At 42.1% G+C, this 20833-nt stretch overlaps 1 protein-coding gene across 2 annotated transcripts in view; it reads right to left on the bottom strand.

Annotated features, from left to right (window-relative positions):
• PIK3CB (phosphatidylinositol-4,5-bisphosphate 3-kinase catalytic subunit beta) overlaps nucleotides 1–20833 on the bottom strand; it is an 869120-nt gene that overhangs the window by 331013 nt on the left and 517274 nt on the right. The gene's annotated exons all lie outside the window — the stretch shown is intronic.

The raw sequence follows: 20833 nt of genomic DNA, 5'->3' as shown, positions 1-20833 counted from the left end.
TTCTTGATACACATAAAAGGAACATTTTTCCGTCAAGGAATGTAGGTCATTGCAACAGCGACCTGGTGAACACAAAGAGCTGGATCTGTCTGATAACAAGATCAGTGTACCCAGCCCAAATATGGAGGATGTTGTTGTTGGGGAGACAGCGCAAAGGTCCTCTTTGCATGATGTAGCCATGGCAGAGTCTAAGCATATGCAACTCGCAAGCTTCAGTGAGAAATCAAAGCCACAGCAAGACCTCAGAATATAACCTCATTCCATCAATAGACTTAAAGGGACAGTCTACTTCAGAATTTGTATTCTTTAAAAAGATAGATAATCCCTTTATTACCCATTCCCCAGTTTTGAATAACCAACACAGTTATATAAATATACTTTATGCGACTTGCATTTTAGCCAATCAGTGCCCTCTCATTAGTAACTCCACGGTGTGAGCACAATGTTATCTATATGGCACACATGAACTAACACCCTCTAGCTGTGAAAAACGGTCAAAATGCATTGAGGTAAGGTGTGTCCTTCAAGGGTTTAGAAATTAGCACATGAGCCTACCTAGTTTTAGCTTTTAACTAAGAATACTAAGAGAACAAAGCAAATTTGGGGAAACAAGTAAATTGGATAGTGGTTAAAAATTGCATGCCCTATCTAAATCATGAAAGTTTGATTTTGACTAGACTGTCCACTTAACAATTCATGCTAAGCGGTCCCAAGATATAGTCAATCATTATGTGATAAGCTATACCAGACCTAAAGGGACTAATAGAACTATCTGTTGCAAGTGTCATATTAGCAACCTTCTTTGCTCACTTCTTAACATATATATATTTCCCTAATATTTGTCAACAAAACTATGCTCTTAATAGTGAAATTGTCTAACTTTTCCAAATGAGAAGGAAGATAATACATTTAAAGGGACACAAAACACATTTTTTTCTTCTTTCATGATTTAGATAGAGCATTCAATTTAGACAACTTTCTAATTTACTCCTATTATAAATGTGTCTTCGTTCACTTGCTATCTTTATTTGAAAAATCACCTGGTTAAGGACCTGGGTAGTGCTTCCTGATTGGTAACTACATTTAGCTACCATTCAGCAAGCCCAACCCAGCTGCTGAACCAAAAATGGGCCGGCTCCTATGCGTACACTCCTGATTTTTTTAAAAAAGATAGCAAGAGAACGAAGAAAAATCTATAATAGAAGTAAATTAGAAAGTTGCTTAAAATTGCATGCTCTATCTGAATCATGAAAGAAGAAAAAAATTGGGTTTTGTGTCCCTTTAAATGTATTATCTTCCTTCTCATTTATCTAAGCTACTGTTACATTTGCGGTTTAATATTTTACAGTATATGTACACCAAAATGTGAGTCTCATGATATCCATATTTCCTATGACTATCATCATGGTCTAGTTAGATGCTAACAAAGATTAAATTATATTATTGCATTGTAAATGACACAGATTAGTTATCTGCAGTGCATCCTGTTTCATCATCATAGTGATGTCAAATATTGAATGATTTAAATTGCACTAGACATTATCTTTGACCTTTCATCGTCTGACTTTTTTCTTGAACTCCAGTCTTTTATGCTATGATGTTCTATTTTTAAATTTGGTCTACAGATTATACTATACTGATATCTCAACTGTATATCCAAAGTTACTGTGAGGGCATGAATATAGGGTTATTGGGAACTTTGTACTTCTAACAGACTGATTGGAACAATTACAGAATTTTCCACTAATTTTGCCTCTTGCTCTTGTGTGTGTGTGTGTGTGTCTAAACTATCCCTACATATCTATATTAAAAAAAAGAACAAAATTGTCCCCTATAAGGAGAATCCTTAGGCTTGGTCTTATAATCATAACAACAATAAGCGATCTTACTGTCAGTAATACACTCTATTTCGAAGAGTCACAGCAGTCCCGGGCTTTAATCATAAGACCTGTGACTATAGGTAGTAAAATGTTTTGCTCTTATTTAAGAAGTCTTATCAGTGTGAGGTCTCTCAAATAATTTTAGAAAGTCATCACATGTAGTATTCCACTAAGAGGAGGCAAAAACACCTACATACCAGAGCCTATAATCCCTCTCACTCCCCTGTACAATTCGGTCAGACATATGGTCAAGAGAAAGCCGTGAAATGAAAAACAGGAAAGATAAGCAAGGCAAGTGAAGTCCAAATTGGTACTGCAGCCAAATGTACCAAAAGAAAAGGGCAGGTCTTATGGACTCTCACTATCATGGCACAGTGGCCTGCAGAACATTCCTGCCAAAAGCTGCCTTAGAAGAGGCTAACACCTCAAATTACAAGAATGTAAGTAAGGCCAAGTAGCTACTTTACAAATTTGCTCAATGGAAGCTTCATTCCTGAAGGCCCAAGATGTTTCAACTGCTCTAGTGAGTGAGCAGTAAAGCTCTCCAGGGGAATCTTCCTTGCCTCCAAATATGCTTTGTGAATGAAGGCCTTAAGCCAAGCTTCTAAGATAGCTGCCTTAGCTTTCTGACCCTTGTAAGATCCAGAAAAATGAATAAACAATGAAGAATTTCTTAAATTGTAGCTTTTACATTTTTAAAGCTCTGACAACATCTAGGTTTTGAAGAGGTCACTCCTTAGAATTTGTGGGAGCTGGACAATGATGTAACTACAATTTCCTGATAAATGATTAAAAGGAGAAGCCTGGCGGACCATTACAACCAGGTTGATATTGCAAGGTGGAATAGCAGGTCTAATAACTGTCCTCATTCTGATCAAGGCCTGAACAAAGGTCTGAATGTCAGGAAACTTTGTAATCGTCTTGTGATACAAGACCAACAAAGATAATATCTTACTCTTAAGAGTACTGGTGGATAAACCTTTTTTTCAGACTGTACGCTCTAGGAATTCAAAAGGAATTCCAGAGAACCCTTTAACTGCCCTACAGCAAAGAAAGGAAATAACTTGATCAGTTAACCTGCTTTGGGCCAGGCCCAGGATTAAATTTTCATTTGATGATGAAAGAATGTTTCTAAGAGGAAGTCACCAAGGCAGGCAGGAGGACATTTGAATCATTTCTGCAAACCAATTTCTGCGAGACCACATCAGAGCAATCAGAATCACTGAAACGCTTTCCTATTTTACTCCCTTGATAGTAACACAAATTAAGGAATGAAGTATATCAGATTAAATGACAAGGGAATTAAGAAGGTACCGATGGGAAATTTCTCACAGAAAGAAAATACACAACAGCATAGCACATACTTAAAGGGACAGCCCAGTCAAAAACAGAATTTATGCTTACCTGATAAATTACTTTCTCCAACGGTGTGTCCGGTCCACGGCGTCATCCTTACTTGTGGGATATTCTCTTCCCCAACAGGAAATGGCAAAGAGCCCAGCAAAGCTGGTCACATGATCCCTCCTAGGCTCCGCCTTCCCCAGTCATTCGACCGACGTAAAGGAGGAATATGCATAGGAGAAATCATATGATACCGTGGTGACTGTAGTTAGAGAAAATAATTCATCAGACCTGATTAAAAAACCAGGGCGGGCCGTGGACCGGACACACCGTTGGAGAAAGTAATTTATCAGGTAAGCATAAATTCTGTTTTCTCCAACATAGGTGTGTCCGGTCCACGGCGTCATCCTTACTTGTGGGAACCAATACCAAAGCTTTAGGACACGGATGATGGGAGGGAGCAAATCAGGTCACCTAGATGGAAGGCACCACGGCTTGCAAAACCTTTCTCCCAAAAATAGCCTCAGAAGAAGCAAAAGTATAAAATTTGTAAAATTTGGTAAAAGTGTGCAGTGAAGACCAAGTCGCTGCCTTACATATCTGATCAACAGAAGCCTCGTTCTTGAAGGCCCATGTGGAAGCCACAGCCCTAGTGGAATGAGCTGTAATTCTTTCAGGAGGCTGCCGTCCGGCAGTCTCATAAGCCAACCGGATGATGCTTTTAAGCCAAAAAGAGAGAGAGGTAGAAGTTGCTTTTTGACCTCTCCTTTTACCAGAATAAACAACAAACAAGGAAGATGTTTGTCTGAAAACCTTTGTAGCCTCTAAATAGAATTTTAGAGCACGAACTACATCCAAATTGTGCAACAAACGTTCCTTCTTTGAAACTGGATTCGGACACAAAGAAGGCACAACTATCTCCTGGTTAATATTTTTGTTAGAAACAACTTTCGGAAGAAAACCAGGTTTAGTACGCAAAACCACCTTATCTGCATGGAACACCAGATAAGGAGGAGAACACTGCAGAGCAGATAACTCTGAAACTCTTCTAGCAGAAGAAATTGCAACCAAAAACAAAACTTTCCAAGATAATAACTTAATATCTACGGAATGTAAGGGTTCAAACGGAACCCCTTGAAGAACTGAAAGAACTAAATTGAGACTCCAAGGAGGAGTCAAAGGTTTGTAAACAGGCTTGATTCTAACCAGAGCCTGAACAAAAGCTTGAACATCTGGCACAGCCGCCAGCTTTTTGTGAAGTAAAACAGATAAAGCAGAAATCTGTCCCTTCAAAGAACTTGCAGATAAGCCTTTCTCCAAACCCTCTTGTAGAAAGGATAGAATCTTAGGAATTTTTATCTTGTTCCATGGGAATCCTTTCGATTTGCACCAACAGATATATTTTTTCCATACTTTATGGTAAATTTTTCTAGTTACAGGCTTTCTAGCCTGAATAAGAGTATCAATGACAGAATCTGAGAACCCACGCTTTGATAAAATCAAGCGTTCAATCTCCAAGCAGTCAGTTGGAGTGAGGCCAGATTCGGATGTTCGAACGGACCTTGAACAAGAAGGTACCGTCTCAAAGGTAGCTTCCATGGTGGAGCCGATGACATATTCACCAGGTCTGCATACCAAGTTCTGCGTGGCCACGCAGGAGCTATCAAGATCACCGAAGCCCTCTCCTGATTGATCCTGGCTACCAGCCTGGGAATGAGAGGAAACGGTGGGAATACATAAGCTAGGTTGAAGGTCCAGGGCGCTACTAGTGCATCTACTAGAGTCGCCTTGGGATCCCTGGATCTGGACCCGTAGCAAGGAACCTTGAAGTTCTGACGAGACGCCATCAGATCCATGTCTGGAATGCCCCATAATTGAGTTATGTGGGCAAAGATTTCCGGATGGAGTTCCCACTCCCCCGGATGAAATGTCTGACGACTCAGAAAATCCGCTTCCCAATTTTCCACTCCTGGGATGTGGATTGCAGACAAGTGGCAGGAGTGAATCTCCGCCCATTGAATTACTTTGGTCACTTCTTCCATCGCCAGGGAACTCCTTGTTCCCCCCTGATGGTTGATATATGCAACAGTCGTCATGTTGTCTGATTGAAACCTTATGAATTTGGCCTTTGCTAGTTGAGGCCAAGCCTTGAGAGCATTGAATATCGCTCTCAGTTCCAGAATGTTTATCGGTAGAAGAGATTCTTCCCGAGACCATAGACCCTGAGCTTTCAGGGGTTTCCAGACCGCGCCCCAGCCCACCAGACTGGCGTCGGTCGTGACAATGACCCACTCTGGTCTGCGGAAGCTCATCCCTTGAGACAGGTTGTCCAGGGTCAGCCACCAACGGAGTGAATCTCTGGTCCTCTGATCTACTTGGATCGTCGGGGACAAGTCTGTATAATCCCCATTCCACTGTCTGAGCATGCACAGTTGTAATGGTCTTAGATGAATTCGCGCAAAAGGAACTATGTCCATTGCCGCAACCATCAAACCTATTACTTCCATGCACTGCGCTATGGAAGGAAGAAGAACAGAATGAAGTACTTGACAAGAGCTTAGAAGTTTTGATTTTCTGGCCTCTGTCAGAAAAATCTTCATTTCTAAGGAGTCTATTATTGTTCCCAAGAAGGGAACTCTTGTTGACGGGAATAGAGAACTTTTTTCTACATTCACTTTCCACCCGTGAGATCTGAGAAAGGCTAGGACAATGTCCGTATGAGCCTTTGCTTGTGGCAGAGACGACGCTTGAATCAGTATGTCGTCCAAGTAAGGTACTACTGCAATGCCCCTTGGCCTTAGCACCGCTAGAAGGGACCCTAGTACCTTTGTGAAAATTCTTGGAGCAGTGGCTAATCCGAATGGAAGTGCCACAAACTGGTAATGCTTGTCCAGAAAGGCGAACCTTAGGAACCGATGATGTTCCTTGTGGATAGGAATATGTAGATACGCATCCTTTAAATCCACCGTGGTCATGAATTGACCTTCCTGGATGGTAGGAAGAATTGTCCGAATGGTTTCCATTTTGAACGATGGAACCCTGAGAAATTTGTTTAGGATCTTGAGATCCAAAATTGGCCTGAATGTTCCCTCTTTTTTGGGAACTATGAACAGATTGGAGTAAAACCCCATCCCTTGTTCTCCTAATGGAACAGGATGAATCACTCCCATTTTTAACAGGTTTTCTACACAATGTAAGAATGCCTGTCTTTTTATTTGGTCTGAAGACAATTGAGACCTGTGGAACCTTCCCCTTGGGGGTAGTTCCTTGAATTCCAGGAGATAACCTTGAGAAACTATTTCTAGTGCCCAAGGATCCTGAACATCTCTTGCCCAAGCCTGAGCGAAGAGAGTCTGCCCCCCACCAGATCCGGTCCCGGATCGGGGGCCAGCATCTCATGCTGTCTTAGTAGCGGTAGCAGGCTTCTTGGCCTGCTTACCTTTGTTCCAGCCTTGCATCGGTCTCCAGGCTGGCTTGGTTTGAGAAGAATTACCCTCTTGCTTAGAGGATGTAGAATTTGAGACTGGTCCGTTTCTGCGAAAGGGACGAAAATTTGTTTTATTTTTAGCCTTAAAAGACCTATCCTGAGGAAGGGCGTGGCCCTTTCCCCCAGTGATGTCTGAAATAATCCCTTTCAAGTCAGGGCCAAACAGCGTTTTCCCCTTGAAAGGGATGTTAAGCAATTTGTTCTTGGAGGACACATCCGCTGACCAAGACTTTAGCCAAAGCGCTCTGCGCGCCACAATAGCAAAACCTGAATTTTTCGCCGCTAATCTAGCTAATTGCAAAGTGGCGTCTAAGGTAAAAGAGTTAGCCAATTTAAGTGCTTGAACTCTGTCCATAACCTCCTCATAAGAAGATGCTTTATTGAGTGACTTTTCTAGTTCTTCGAACCAGAAACACGCTGCTGTAGTGACAGGAACAATGCATGAAATTGGTTGTAGAAGGTAACCTTGCTGAACAAACATCTTTTTAAGCAAACCCTCTAATTTTTTATCCATAGGATCTTTGAAAGCACAACTATCTTCTATAGGGATAGTGGTGCGTTTGTTTAGAGTAGAAACCGCCCCCTCGACCTTGGGGACTGTCTGCCATAAGTCCTTCCTGGGGTCGACCATAGGAAATAATTTCTTAAATATAGGGGGAGGGACAAAAGGTATGCCGGGCCTTTCCCATTCTTTATTTACAATGTCCGCCACCCGCTTGGGTATAGGAAAAGCTTCGGGGGGCACCGGGACCTCTAGGAACTTGTCCATCTTACATAATTTCTCTGGAATGACCAAATTGTCACAATCATCCAGAGTAGATAACACCTCCTTAAGCAGAGCGCTGAGATGTTCCAATTTAAATTTGAATGTAATAACGTCAGGTTCAGCTTGTTGAGAAATTTTTCCTGAATCTGAAATTTCTCCCTCAGACAAAACCTCCCTGGCCCCTTCAGACTGGTGTAAGGGCATGTCAGAACCATTATCATCAGCGTCCTCATGCTCTTCAGTATCTAAAACAGAGCAGTCGCGCTTTCGCTGATAAGTGGGCATTTTGGCTAAAATGTTTTTAATAGAATTATCCATTACAGCCGTTAATTGTTGCATAGTAAGGAGGATTGGCGCACTAGATGAACTAGGGACCTCCTGAGTGGGCAAGACTGGTGTAGACATAGAAGGAGATGATGCAGTACCATGCTTACTCCCCTCACTTAAGGAATCATTTTGGGCAACATTAATATCAGTGGCATCATTGTCCCTACTTTGTTTGTCACATTCATCACATATATTTAAATGGAGAGGAACCTTGGCTTCCGAACATACAGAACATCGTCTATCTGATGGTTCAGACATGTTAATAGGCATAAACTTGATAACAAAGCACAAAAAACGTTTTAAAATAAAACCGTTACTGTCACTTTAAATTTTAAACTGAACACACTTTATTACTGAATATGTGCAAAAGTATGAAGGAATTGTTCAAAATTCACCAAAATTTCACCACAGTGTCTTAAAGCCTTAAAAGTATTGCACACCAAATTTGAAAGCTTTAACTCTTAAAATAACGGAACCGGAGCCCTTTTTACATTTAACCCCTATACAGTCCTTGGTATCTGCTTTGCTGAGACCCAACCAAGCCCAGAGGGGAATACGATACCAAATGACGCCTTCAATAAGCTTTTTCAGTGGATCTGAGCTCCTCACACATGCATCTGCATGCCTTGCTTCTCAAAAACAACTGCGCATTAGTGGCGCGAAAATGAGGCTCTGCCTATGACTAGAAAAGGCCCCCAGTGAAAAAGGTGTCCAATACAGTGCCTGCCGTTTTTTTAACAGAATTCCCAAGATTAAAATAACTCTTCAAAGTTATAAACCATTAAATATGCTTATAAAGTAATCGTTTTAGCCCAGAAAAATGTCTACCAGTCTTTAAAGCCCTTGTGAAGCCCTTTATTCTTATCTTTAAAACTAAGAAAATGGCTTACCGGATCCCATAGGGAAAATGACAGCTTCCAGCATTACCAAGTCTTGTTAGAAATGTGTCATACCTCAAGCAGCAAAAGTCTGCTCACTGTTTCCCCCAACTGAAGTTAATTCATCTCAACAGTCCTGTGTGGAAACAGCCATCGATTTTAGTAACGGTTGCTAAAATCATCTTCATCTCTTTTCTGTTTCAGAGTAAATAGTACATACCAGCACTATTTTAAAATAACAAACTCTTGATTGAAGAATAAAAACTACATTTAAACACCAAAAAACTCTTAGCCATCTCCGTGGAGATGTTGCCTGTGCAACGGCAAAGAGAATGACTGGGGAAGGCGGAGCCTAGGAGGGATCATGTGACCAGCTTTGCTGGGCTCTTTGCCATTTCCTGTTGGGGAAGAGAATATCCCACAAGTAAGGATGACGCCGTGGACCGGACACACCTATGTTGGAGAAATTAAACTTTTATGATTCAGATAGGACATGCAATTTTAAAAAACTTTCCAATTTACTTTTATCATCAAATTGTATTTGTTCTCTTGGCATTCTTTGTTGAAAGTTAAACCTAGGTAGGCTCACATGCTAATTTCTAAGATCTTGAAGGCCGCCTCTTATCTTAGGGCATTTTGACAGATTTTCACAGCTAGAAGGCGTTAGTTCATCTGTTCCATATAAATAACATTGTGCTCACGCACATGAAGTTACCTAGGGGAGTCAGCACTGATTGGCTAAAATGCATGTATGCCAAAAGAAAATAAGGGAGCATTATGCAAAGGTAATCACAGAGGTAAAAAGCATATTAATAAAAATATGTTTATGCAAAACTGGGGAATGGCTAATAAAGAGATTATCTATCTTTTAAAGAATAAAAAATTCTGGAGTAGACTGTCCCTTTAAAGGGACAGTCAACACCCATGAAAACTTTCTACCATACCTTAGATAAACAAAAAAAATGAGCCTGCACCGCATCCCATCTTCAATAACACTAATATGGCCGCATAACACACAGATATGGCCGCCAAACTCCTCCCCCTGTTACGTAGGAGGCTTCTTCTCCAAGTCTTCAGCCAATAAGCATAAAATCCTTGGCTAGATTCTTTAGCCGCATTCACGGAGACACTGTTCTATTTCTAATAGCGAGCGTACCACAATTATATAGCGCATGCGCATTAGAAATAGAACAGTGTCCCTGTGAACAAGTATTTATTTAAAACAAGAAAGGTACGGAGGAGGAGGGGGAGGAGTTTGGCGGGCATATCTGCCACTGTTAACTAAATGTTCATTGAAGATTAGCCACCTAACGTTAGTGTTATTGAAGATGGGATGCGGTGCAGGCTTATTTTGTTGTTGTTGATCTAAGGTATGGTAGAAAGTTTTCATGGGTGTTGACTGTCCCTTTAATACTCTGTATCCCTAACGTAATGATGGGGCCAAATGTTAAAACTTAGCTTTTATTCAAAATGTTAAAAAGGTATTATATTGATACCCACTTAAAATCAATTAGAAAGAAAACAAGTAGCACTGCTCGAGTACCTAAAAATGGATACAAAGGTGGACCAAGAGCATCCACACACATATCACAAAGTAGCAAATAATAATTGATACAATCAATATTTAAATAAATCTTAGAGCAATGATAGATTTAGAGGCCAATTGTTAAACATTGAGTGAGTAAAAAAGATCCTGTGTTTTTTAGTCTATCATTTTGTGAGCCCCACAAGTGTGGGATATCTGTGGGCTTATGAAAATATCTCTCACTAAGTGAATGTTCACAACTATTGATAAAAAGATCCGGGCATAGGTACATTTTAAGGAACAATGTAATCTTAACAAAATTAATTATAAAAAAAATGTAATCTCTGTGTGTACCTTGAAATGTTTAATAATGTTCTATAGTATTTACATTACATTTTTTGAAACTTAATTTAGCAGTATTACATTGTTCCTTACAGCAAGTGTGAGGCCATGTCTGGCATGCTCCTACATCTCATTATCTGGTCAAATATCACATGTTTCAGAGACTATTCCTCCAGGCGAAGACGTAGAAGTCAGCTTCACAATTGTTCACTCTTAGGATGTGAATGGATGATATCATACTATGGGTGTGTACTTCCCAAGTGAGAATGTGGGCTACTTCATTCATCACCAAGGAACGTCATGTTCCGTCTTGATAACTGATGTAAGCCACTGTTGTAACATTGGCTAATTGAAACCTGAAAAAGATTTGTGCCTTAGGCTGGGGAAACTCTAGAGGGCACTGAATATTGTGTAGAGATCCAAAATGTTGATTGGTAACCTTGCCTCCTGAAATCAAAATGTATTGCGCCCTCTGGGAACCCAAAACCGCATGCACCACAACTTGTCAGACTGGCCTCTGTGGTGATCACTTCCCACAATGGCCAGAGAAAGAGGCCCTGGTGAGTCTGCCACCAGGTCCAAAATTGAAGTACCTTGAAGTCCAGTAGGATCTTCTGAGACAGATCTTTTTAACCTGTGTTACACAGCTGCAACATTTTCAATTGGGAGGTCACAGATGGAAACTAGCAAAAGGAACTGTGCCTGAAGTCACTACCATAAAGCCTACAACTTACATGCATTGAGCCGCTGAAGGAAGCAAAATGAGGTGTACAAGGGCACTTTCAGTAACTTGAGTGTGCATTGTTCTGTCAAATATAGCCTCAATGATACTGAATCTATTGTAAAACCCAGGAAATACACCTTGGTCTTAAGGATTATCGAGCTCTTCGCAAGGTTTATTTTCTACCTTTCATTGCAGACCAACTCAAGAACCTTTTGTATATGGTCCCTCACCAACTGGAGGGAATGTACCTGTACCAGAATGTAGGTACAGAGCCACAGCAATCCATTGAGCTCTCACTACAGACAATAGTGCTTCAAGACCAAAGGGAAGCACCACAAACTAATCATGCCTGTCTAGGAAGGCAAATCTTATGAATTTGTCATGATCCCTGTGAATAGGGATATGTAAATTAAATAAGTTCATTGTGCCCCCTACCAGAATGCCATCTAGCTTGGGAACCACACGTTCATGTGGACTTTGAAGCGGGAGCAGTTCTTTTGGATTGTTTGGACTTTGACCAAGAAGAGCTAGGCTTCCATGAGGTTTTAGAGGAGTCTGTCCTCTGAGTAGAAGTGGAGGAAGTTTTTTGTTCTTAAACTGACAAAAGGAGTGAAAACTCCAGAGGAACTAACTCTGTCTTTAGTCTTTTTACCCCCAACAAGCCTGGTTTTCATTATAGCTGAACTAGTGCACAGGTGAAGTAATCAGTTGATCAATAACTAATCTGCTCTCTTCCATCAGATGATTATTTCACCTGTGCTCTAGTTCAGCTATAATGAAAACCAGGGTTGTTGAGGGCACTTGAAAACCGTGGTTGGGAAACACTGCTCTAAAGGTTAATGTAAGGTATAAGAATACACAGACAAATACAATTTGTTTTGTTTACTGTAAATACATGTAAAATAAGTAATTATGATGTTTGGAAACAATGTAACAGAGTACAGAGTGCAGTGTGAGACATATGAGACAGACAACCGTGAGCAATAAATATTAAAGGGATAACCTCCTTGTGTAATAATTATAAATAATAGTAATGCACTGAATAAAAATCTAGGAAGGCATAATAATTAATAAAAATATCTTACCCTTCAGTAAGAAGACATTTAGAAAATGGATATTGCATTTAGAAACAAAGGAGCAGTTGAAAATTAAAAAGAGAGGGAAATAGCTCAGTTACCAATTGTAACTGCAGTGCTACTTCAGTGGATAAAAATCTTAAAATACATAAACAGACTCCCCCTCACATTTCCAACAGTTAATTGTGTATATAACCGAAGGTAAAAGGTTGCATTAAGATAAAACTCCCAGGTAAATTAGCTGAATAGTAATTAGAAGCTAATTAGACTAGAATACCAGAAAGGTGTGAGAAAAAAACTATAAGGGCATCCAAAGGTGTTCTGATCTCTGCTTATGCAGAACAACCTGATAATGTAATTTTAGGATGCCTTTTAGACCTAGAACTTTTGCACACCGTTGGGAGGAGGCATAGCTGCCACAACTAGGAGGCATCGCTGCCACAGCTTTGAATTCTGGAGCAAAATCTGAAGCACTCCCTTGTATTGAAGAAACGGAGGGAGAACAGATTACTTTAGAGGAAGAGCAGTATTAGACTGTTAGATGCCTAATGAGATCCATTCAGGAATTGCAAAGCTGAACTGGTAACATTCCTGGAAAATAGAAGATAAAATTGTTATCAGTGGATCTACCGTCTAAAAGGATAACGTAAGGAAGTGGGGACAAAATTCAGCATGCTCCATGAAAGAATACACAGACAAATAAAATAAATGAAGAATGTAAATACATGTAAAAACAGTAACTAAAATGTTTGTAAACAATGTAACTGGGAACTTGTAGAATAAAGTCCGAGACATATGAGACAGACAACTTCTAGCCTGGCATAATAATTAATAAAAATATCTTACAGATCAGTAATAAGACATGTAAAAAATGGTAGTTGCACTCAGAAACAAAGGAGCAGTTGAGGAATTTCAAAAGAGAGGGAAACAGCCCAGTTGTTTAAAAAAAGAATCTGGAGCATCTCTATTTTTCACCTTCCTTCTGTGGAGGCTAAGAAAAGACTGGTATACCAGAGAATTGGTAGGGACTAAGAGCTTCTAGATCTTTGGGAATCTTTACTTCCTCCCAGTGGCTAGGACATGAATCCCAGGAGTAATGGCTCGTGGACTTAAACCACCTTATGAAAGAAAGCATTGTAGAAGTTATTTGGTGTATGTGCCTGTGTCACAAGGCTAGGAATCTGCTTCCAGCAGACAGGCCCATCAAGTACGGTGCCAAGGATCTGGTATGGTATGGACTGGACAAGGAACAGCACACTGTAGGCTGGCATGCCCACATTCTACTGCAAGATAATCCCTACCTGACTGAAACTCTTGTCTTCCCCTCTGTTATTCTTAGGCACTCAATGGGGGAAATAGGTGTTAGATCAGTTTGAGAACCCCTCTCAAAAACGTGTAGTTCAACGCTTCTGATTTCACCTCATTTCTTGCTAGAGGCAAAAAACTGACAGGGGAGGGATTAAAAGTTCTGGTATGTTGGGTGTTTTTGTCTCCACTATACCATCTTATGAAAGAAACAGGAGTTTGCTATAATCGTCTACAGATAAATTGATGTAAGTAACCTATCATACAATGCTGAGGAACACAAAAAAGGAGTTATATTTATGTTGATGCCATAACTCCCCCAATAAACTTTGTAAGATACAGGTATCTGACTGACAATAATAATTGCCTTATGTCAGCATTCTATAACAATCTGAACTTTTAGAGTGTTCAACATATTGGCTATTAGCATTATGTTACTTACAACTTTTTATCAGATTGTACTGCTGCCCCTACTCCCTGCTGTGTTTTTTCCTTCATAACAGTTGTTTGCTGGCGATTATGTTATTTTTGAAAAATTCATAATTAAAAAATGTATTAACCATGCCTTGAGGTTCATTCCAAAACAACCACCAAACAACTATTGTCTGGTTTAATAAAAATTGCAAACATAAAATAAAATAGACGTAACTAGGCACTACAGTAACATTTTTAATAGACATGGTTAATTTATTTATTGTTTTAAAGGATCATTCCAGTTTTGAATAGAAACATATCTGTAATAACTTAAATTATGCTTACCTGAAAATTTTCTTTTCTTCTGATGGGAAGAGTCCATTGCTGCATTCATTACTTTTGGGAATTCAGAACCTGGCCACCAGGAGGAGGAACCCTCCCCAGCCAAAGGCTTAAATACCTCCCCCACTTCCCTCATCCCCCAGTCATTCTGCCAAGGGAACAAGGAATAGTAGGAGAAATATCAGGTGAAAAAGTGCCAGAAGAAGAAAATTAAAATACGGCCGCCCCATAGAAAAAAACATGGGCGGGGAGCTGTGGACTCTTCCAGTCAGAAGAAAAGAAAATGATTAGGTAAGCATAATTTAAGTTTTTCTTCTTAAACAGGAAGAGTCCGCAGCTGCATTCATTACTTTTGGGAAAACAATACCCAAGCTACAGAGGACACTGAATGCAAACAAAGGGCGGGTACCTAAGGCGGCCTCTTTGAAGGGCACCACGGCCTGAAATTACCCAACACCCGATACAAAAAAACTGTAACACAGACACAATGGGCGAAAAACCGGACCAAGTGAATGCCTATCAGTTAAATACCTGCAAGGCTGTCCTAGAGACTACTCCGAATCTCTAGAATCCATTGAGCACAAAACACCCCGAGGAACTGAGTTCCATGAGAATTCTGATCGCACATAATTAACCCCCGACCCGAAGGAAGGGACTTACACCTACCCTCAAAGGGAAAACGGGGTAACCATAAGATATCCAAAGGATCATCAACTATGGTAAAAAATCTCAAAACGAGTAAAGCAAACCCAAGGTTGCTAAAGACAACCACCCAGGGAAGGACTCCCTAGAAGGACAAGGACCAGGGAACAACTCCCTACCTATGAAAAGGCGAGCACAGGAAAGAAACAAGGTCTACCCTCAGCTCCCTGATACAACCACAGGTTAGCAGACAACTGACAAAAGTAGACAACAGAGGAAGAACTCATATGGAACTGCAGGCAGTTGAAGTCTGTAGACAAGGATATAAACAAACTAAATATCCTATCAGAAAGAAAGGCTATCTTGTGAAAACACACAGCCACCTCTAACTCCAGCCACAACCCTGAAACATTGTGGGAGATCAACCTACAGAGAATGTCGAAAATATCGACGGCAACTCTCTCCTTAGAAGAAAATCCAACCAGCAGCATATAATAACAGTGGAGGTATGACAACACCATGAACTCCCCATCGAAAGCAGGAGACCAGCATAGAAAGCCGCCACAGCAGCTCACACTCCATGCCTTCAGCTACTAGGCAGGGTAGAGATCCTTCAGGCTACCTAGACCTGCAACAACTGGAGTTACATGGTCAAGACTGAGCAGAGCAGTCAGACCCCCACTCCGACAAAATGGACCCAGTCCAAAAGGGATGGGCAACATCCGAAAACAAAGAATGAAAAATTCTTCAGACCACGCCTCAGAAGAAAAGGGAGGAGCCTAAAAGGGAACGACCCCATGGGGAACAACTCTGACCCTAATATAAATCATGCTTGACCACAAGCCATGACGGAAATACTACGTACTCGGGTTCCTGAACCCCTACACACCTCCCTCCTAAGAGGGACCACTCCCAAACCAGGGAGATAGACACTAAGCCGACAGGGTCCCAGTACCAGAATCCAACCTCAGGACCTCTTGCACGCAAGAAGAACAGAAACCCTCTGAAAACAAGAAGAGGAGGACCTCAGGGCCTCAATGGAAAACTGTATACAGAAAACTCTCTGAAGGAGGACAAAAGCAAAGGAACCACTTCCACAGCCATAGGCATGGGGAAGGGATTAGAGAACGGTGAAACCAAGTTATAAGAGACCATTCGGCCATACCAACAGCTCAGTGGAACAGACAACCACGAGCCCACATCAAGGTGCAATCCTTGACGATCACTCTTGGATCCAACCGGAAAAGACCAAAGTTAACCCTCAGGTAGATACCAGAAGGGACAAGCGGATATCTTCAAACCTAAAGGATTGAAACCGAACCGGCCAGGGCAGGTCCGGACTCCGAACTCTCAGGCAAAAGGTATGGTCAAAAACTACGCCCTCAGAACTTGAGACTGGTTGAAATTCAAACCCCCAGAGGAACTGGAAAGTTACCCTATATCGAAAAGCCCCCCCTAGGCAATGCATATCACATCCCAATGTCCCTAGACATTGGACGCTTGAATAAGTTGAGACCTGAAAGCCTAGAAGCCATCTTAAAAAGGCCTGAGAAAAGGGCAATCAGCACATGGGGGAGCATCCGAAACCAGGACCCTCTGCCTGCAAACCCAAAGGGCTAGATCTCTTAGAGAGTCGAAGAGGAGCATCTCCCTGCTAAGGTCACGGGATTACACAGGACAGGCTCCCTGTGAAGGAGGAAGGGCTGATGAGGTCAGGGTATCTTACCAACTGAGCTACCTCTCCCTACCAGCCCCTAGGATGAGAAGTGTTATCACCAAGACCCCTAAAGGATCAGCCTCCCGGAAAATCCTGTACCTCACAGTAAGAATGGTGGGAGCCTCACAACTCCTGGCGGACCAGACAACCAGGAAATGCCAGAGGAAAAAACTACAGGGAGTAACCCCAACCCCTGCGCTCCCATACCAAAAAAGGAATGGTAAAGAAGACACAGATGATCCAACCACCCAGGAAGGGCAGCAAGTAGCCCCAGCAACCTGCGAGAGGTACTGCGACTAGGCCACAAAAAGGCAGACATCCAGAAGATACCAAGAGTGAAAACGAAAATCATCATCCAAACCCACAGGAAATGGAGGAACTTCGGCACCCTGGCCAAAGGGCCTTTTACAAGGAGCCTCAGTAGTCTCCAAGGAGAGATCCCCCTTGACAGTAGAAACCGATGTAGTCCCTCTGACGTTTAGTAATGTAACAAGAACAAATGAAAACTTACCAAAGTGAACAACTCAACACCCGACAAGGTAACCAGCACACCGGCACCACGTGGGTGACCTGAACCGTAAGGAACAGCAGCTAGTGCCTGACCAGTACCTGCCTGGTACGAGAACACTCCAAAACCGTCCAAGAAAAATTGAAGCCCCCAAAGGGATCGATAAACTATAAACATAACTATGTCATTATATAGTACTGCACAACTTCTGAGAAAGTGCTCACGCGACCAGTAAATCGCAAGTATCAGTTCCAGAGATGAAACGTTCCCAAAATGGGAAATCATAACATACATGAGCTTTATAAAATAAATTTAACACATCCTTACCGGATCAAAGAAAATAAAGGCAGCACCCAAGGGTGAACGCCCAAGGAGAATGGGCTTGCTAATAGGACCAGCCGATCAGAGGCCCTATTCTCCTAAGCTCAGAAATGGAACAGATACTGAAAAGAAAAATAAAACGGAGACGTCAAGAGATTGGCTTCATCCCCATATGTCTAAGCCAGTCTGCCATCCGGCACGGAAGACCAAGGATCTCTCGGCCCAGTAGGACTGAATCCTCCCGCACCGCCAAAACATATTTTAGTAGAACACAAAGACGAGGCAGTCTATAACGGAAGGTAAAATGTTCCCGCGCTGGATCGATGGACTACCCCGGCCCCAAGGGAGTCAGAGGCCATCGGTTCCCTAGGAGGTTAAACTGACTCAGGCGATCTCAAGCTTGACGGACCCTGGTTAACAGAAGACGGACAGTATCTTAAAAATACTTCTCTTGGGAGATATAAATGCACCAGCGCCATAAATATAGTCATGCTGTAACCTCTGGAGGAAACAGGCCGCCTTCCGGAGAAGTAACGGCCCTAGGGACACCTGCTTGCGTAGGCAAAGAATGACTGGGGGATGAGGGAAGTGGGGAAGGTATTTAAGCCTTTGGCTGGGGTGTCTTTGCCTCCTCATGGTGGCCAGGTTCTGAATTCCCAAAAGTAATGAATGCAGCTGTGGACTCTTCCTGTTTAAGGAGAAAAACAGAATTTATGCTTACCTGATAAATTACTTTCTCCAACGGTGTGTCCGGTCCACGGCGTCATCCTTACTTGTGGGATATTCTCTTCCCCAACAGGAAATGGCAAAGAGTCCCAGCAAAGCTGGTCACATGATCCCTCCTAGGCTCCGCCCACCCCAGTCATTCGACCGATGGACAGGAGGAAATATATATAGGAGAAACCATATGATACCGTGGTGACTGTAGTTAGAGAAAATAATTCATCAGACCTGATTAAAAAACCAGGGCGGGCCGTGGACCGGACACACCGTTGGAGAAAGTAATTTATCAGGTAAGCATAAATTCTGTTTTCTCCAACATTGGTGTGTCCGGTCCACGGCGTCATCCTTACTTGTGGGAACCAATACCAAAGCTTTAGGACACGGATGAAGGGAGGGAGCAAATCAGGTCACCTAAACGGAAGGCACCACAGCTTGCAAAACCTTTCTCCCAAAAATAGCCTCCGAAGAAGCAAAAGTATCAAATTTGTAAAATTTGGCAAAAGTGTGCAGTGAAGACCAAGTCGCTGCCTTACATATCTGGTCAACAGAAGCCTCGTTCTTGAAGGCCCATGTGGAAGCCACAGCCCTAGTGGAGTGAGCTGTGATTCTTTCAGGAGGCTGCCGTCCGGCAGTCTCATAAGCCAAACGGATAATGCTTTTAAGCCAAAAGGAAAGAGAGGTAGAAGTCGCTTTTTGACCTCTCCTTTTACCAGAATAAACAACAAACAAGGAAGATGTTTGTCTGAAATCTTTAGTAGCCTCTAAATAGAACTTTAGAGCACGGACAACGTCCAAATTGTGTAACAAACGTTCCTTCTTTGAAACTGGATTCGGACACAAAGAAGGTACAACTATCTCCTGGTTAATATTTTTGTTAGAAACAACTTTAGGAAGAAAACCAGGCTTAGTACGCAAAACCACCTTATCTGCATGGAACACCAGATAAGGAGGAGAACACTGCAGAGCAGATAACTCTGAAACTCTTCTAGCAGAAGAAATTGCAACCAAAAACAAAACTTTCCAAGATAGTAACTTAATATCTACGGAATGTAAGGGTTCAAACGGAACCCCTTGAAGAACTGAAAGAACTAGATTTAGACTCCAGGGAGGAGTCAAAGGTCTGTAAACAGGCTTGATCCTAACCAGAGCCTGAACAAATGCTTGAACATCTGGCACAGCTGCCAGTCTTTTGTGTAGTAAGACAGATAAAGCAGAGATCTGTCCCTTTAGAGAACTTGCAGATAAACCTTTCTCCAAACCTTCCTGAAGAAAGGAGAGAATCTTAGGAATTTTTATCTTATTCCATGGGAATCCTTTGGATTCACACCAACAGATATATTTTTTCCATATTTTATGGTAAATTTTTCTAGTTACAGGTTTTCTGGCCTGAACCAGAGTATCTATCACCGAATCTGAAAACCCACGCTTTGATAGAATCAAGCGTTCAATCTCCAAGCCGTCAGTTGGAGGGAGACCAGATTTGGGTGTTCGAATGGACCTTGAACAAGAAGGTCCTGTCTCAAAGGTAGCTTCCATGGTGGAGCCGATGACATATTTACCAGGTCTGCATACAAAGTCCTGCGTGGCCACGCAGGAGCTATCAAGATCACCGAGGCCCTCTCCTGATTGATCCTGGCTACCAGCCTGGGAATGAGAGGAAATGGTGGGAATACGTAAGCTAGGTTGAAAGTCCAAGGTGCTACTAGTGCATCTACTAGAGTCGCCTTGGGATCCCTGGATCTGGACCCGTAGCAAAGAACCTTGAAGTTCTGACGAGACGCCATCAGATCCATGTCTGGAATGCCCCATAATTGAGTTATTTGGGCAAAGATTTCCGGATGGAGTTCCCACTCCCCCGGATGAAATATCTGACGACTCAGAAAATCCGCTTCCCAATTTTCCACTCCTGGGATGTGGATCGCAGACAAGTGGCAGGAGTGATCCTCCGCCCATTGAATTATTTTGGTCACTTCTTTCATCGCCAGGGAACTCTTTGTTCCCCCTTGATGATTGATATAAGCAACAGTCGTCATGTTGTCTGATTGGAACCTTATGAATTTGGCCTTTGCTAGTTGAGGCCAAGCTCTGAGAGCATTGAATATCGCTCTCAGTTCCAGAATGTTTATCGGGAGAAGAGACTCTTCCCGAGACCATAGACCCTGAGCTTTCAGGGATTCCCAGACCGCACCCCAGCCCACTAGACTGGCGTCAGTCGTGACAATGACCCACTCCGGCCTGCGGAAGCTCATTCCCTGGGACAGATGGTCCAGGGTCAGCCACCAACGGAGTGAATCTCTGGTCTTTTGATCTACTTGAATCATTGGAGACAAGTCTGTATAATCCCCATTCCACTGTTTGAGCATGCACAGTTGTAATGGTCTTAGATGAATTTGTGCAAAAGGAACTATGTCCATTGTTGCAACCATCAATCCTATTACTTCCATGCACTGCGCTATGGAAGGACGAGGAACAGAATGAAGTACTTGACAAGAGCTTAGAAGTTTTGATTTTCTGA

The sequence above is a fragment of the Bombina bombina genome, chromosome 4 (assembly GCF_027579735.1).
Source record: "Bombina bombina isolate aBomBom1 chromosome 4, aBomBom1.pri, whole genome shotgun sequence".
In the NCBI taxonomy this organism is placed as follows: domain Eukaryota; kingdom Metazoa; phylum Chordata; class Amphibia; order Anura; family Bombinatoridae; genus Bombina; species Bombina bombina.
This window is presented reverse-complemented; position numbering and strand designations above follow the sequence as displayed.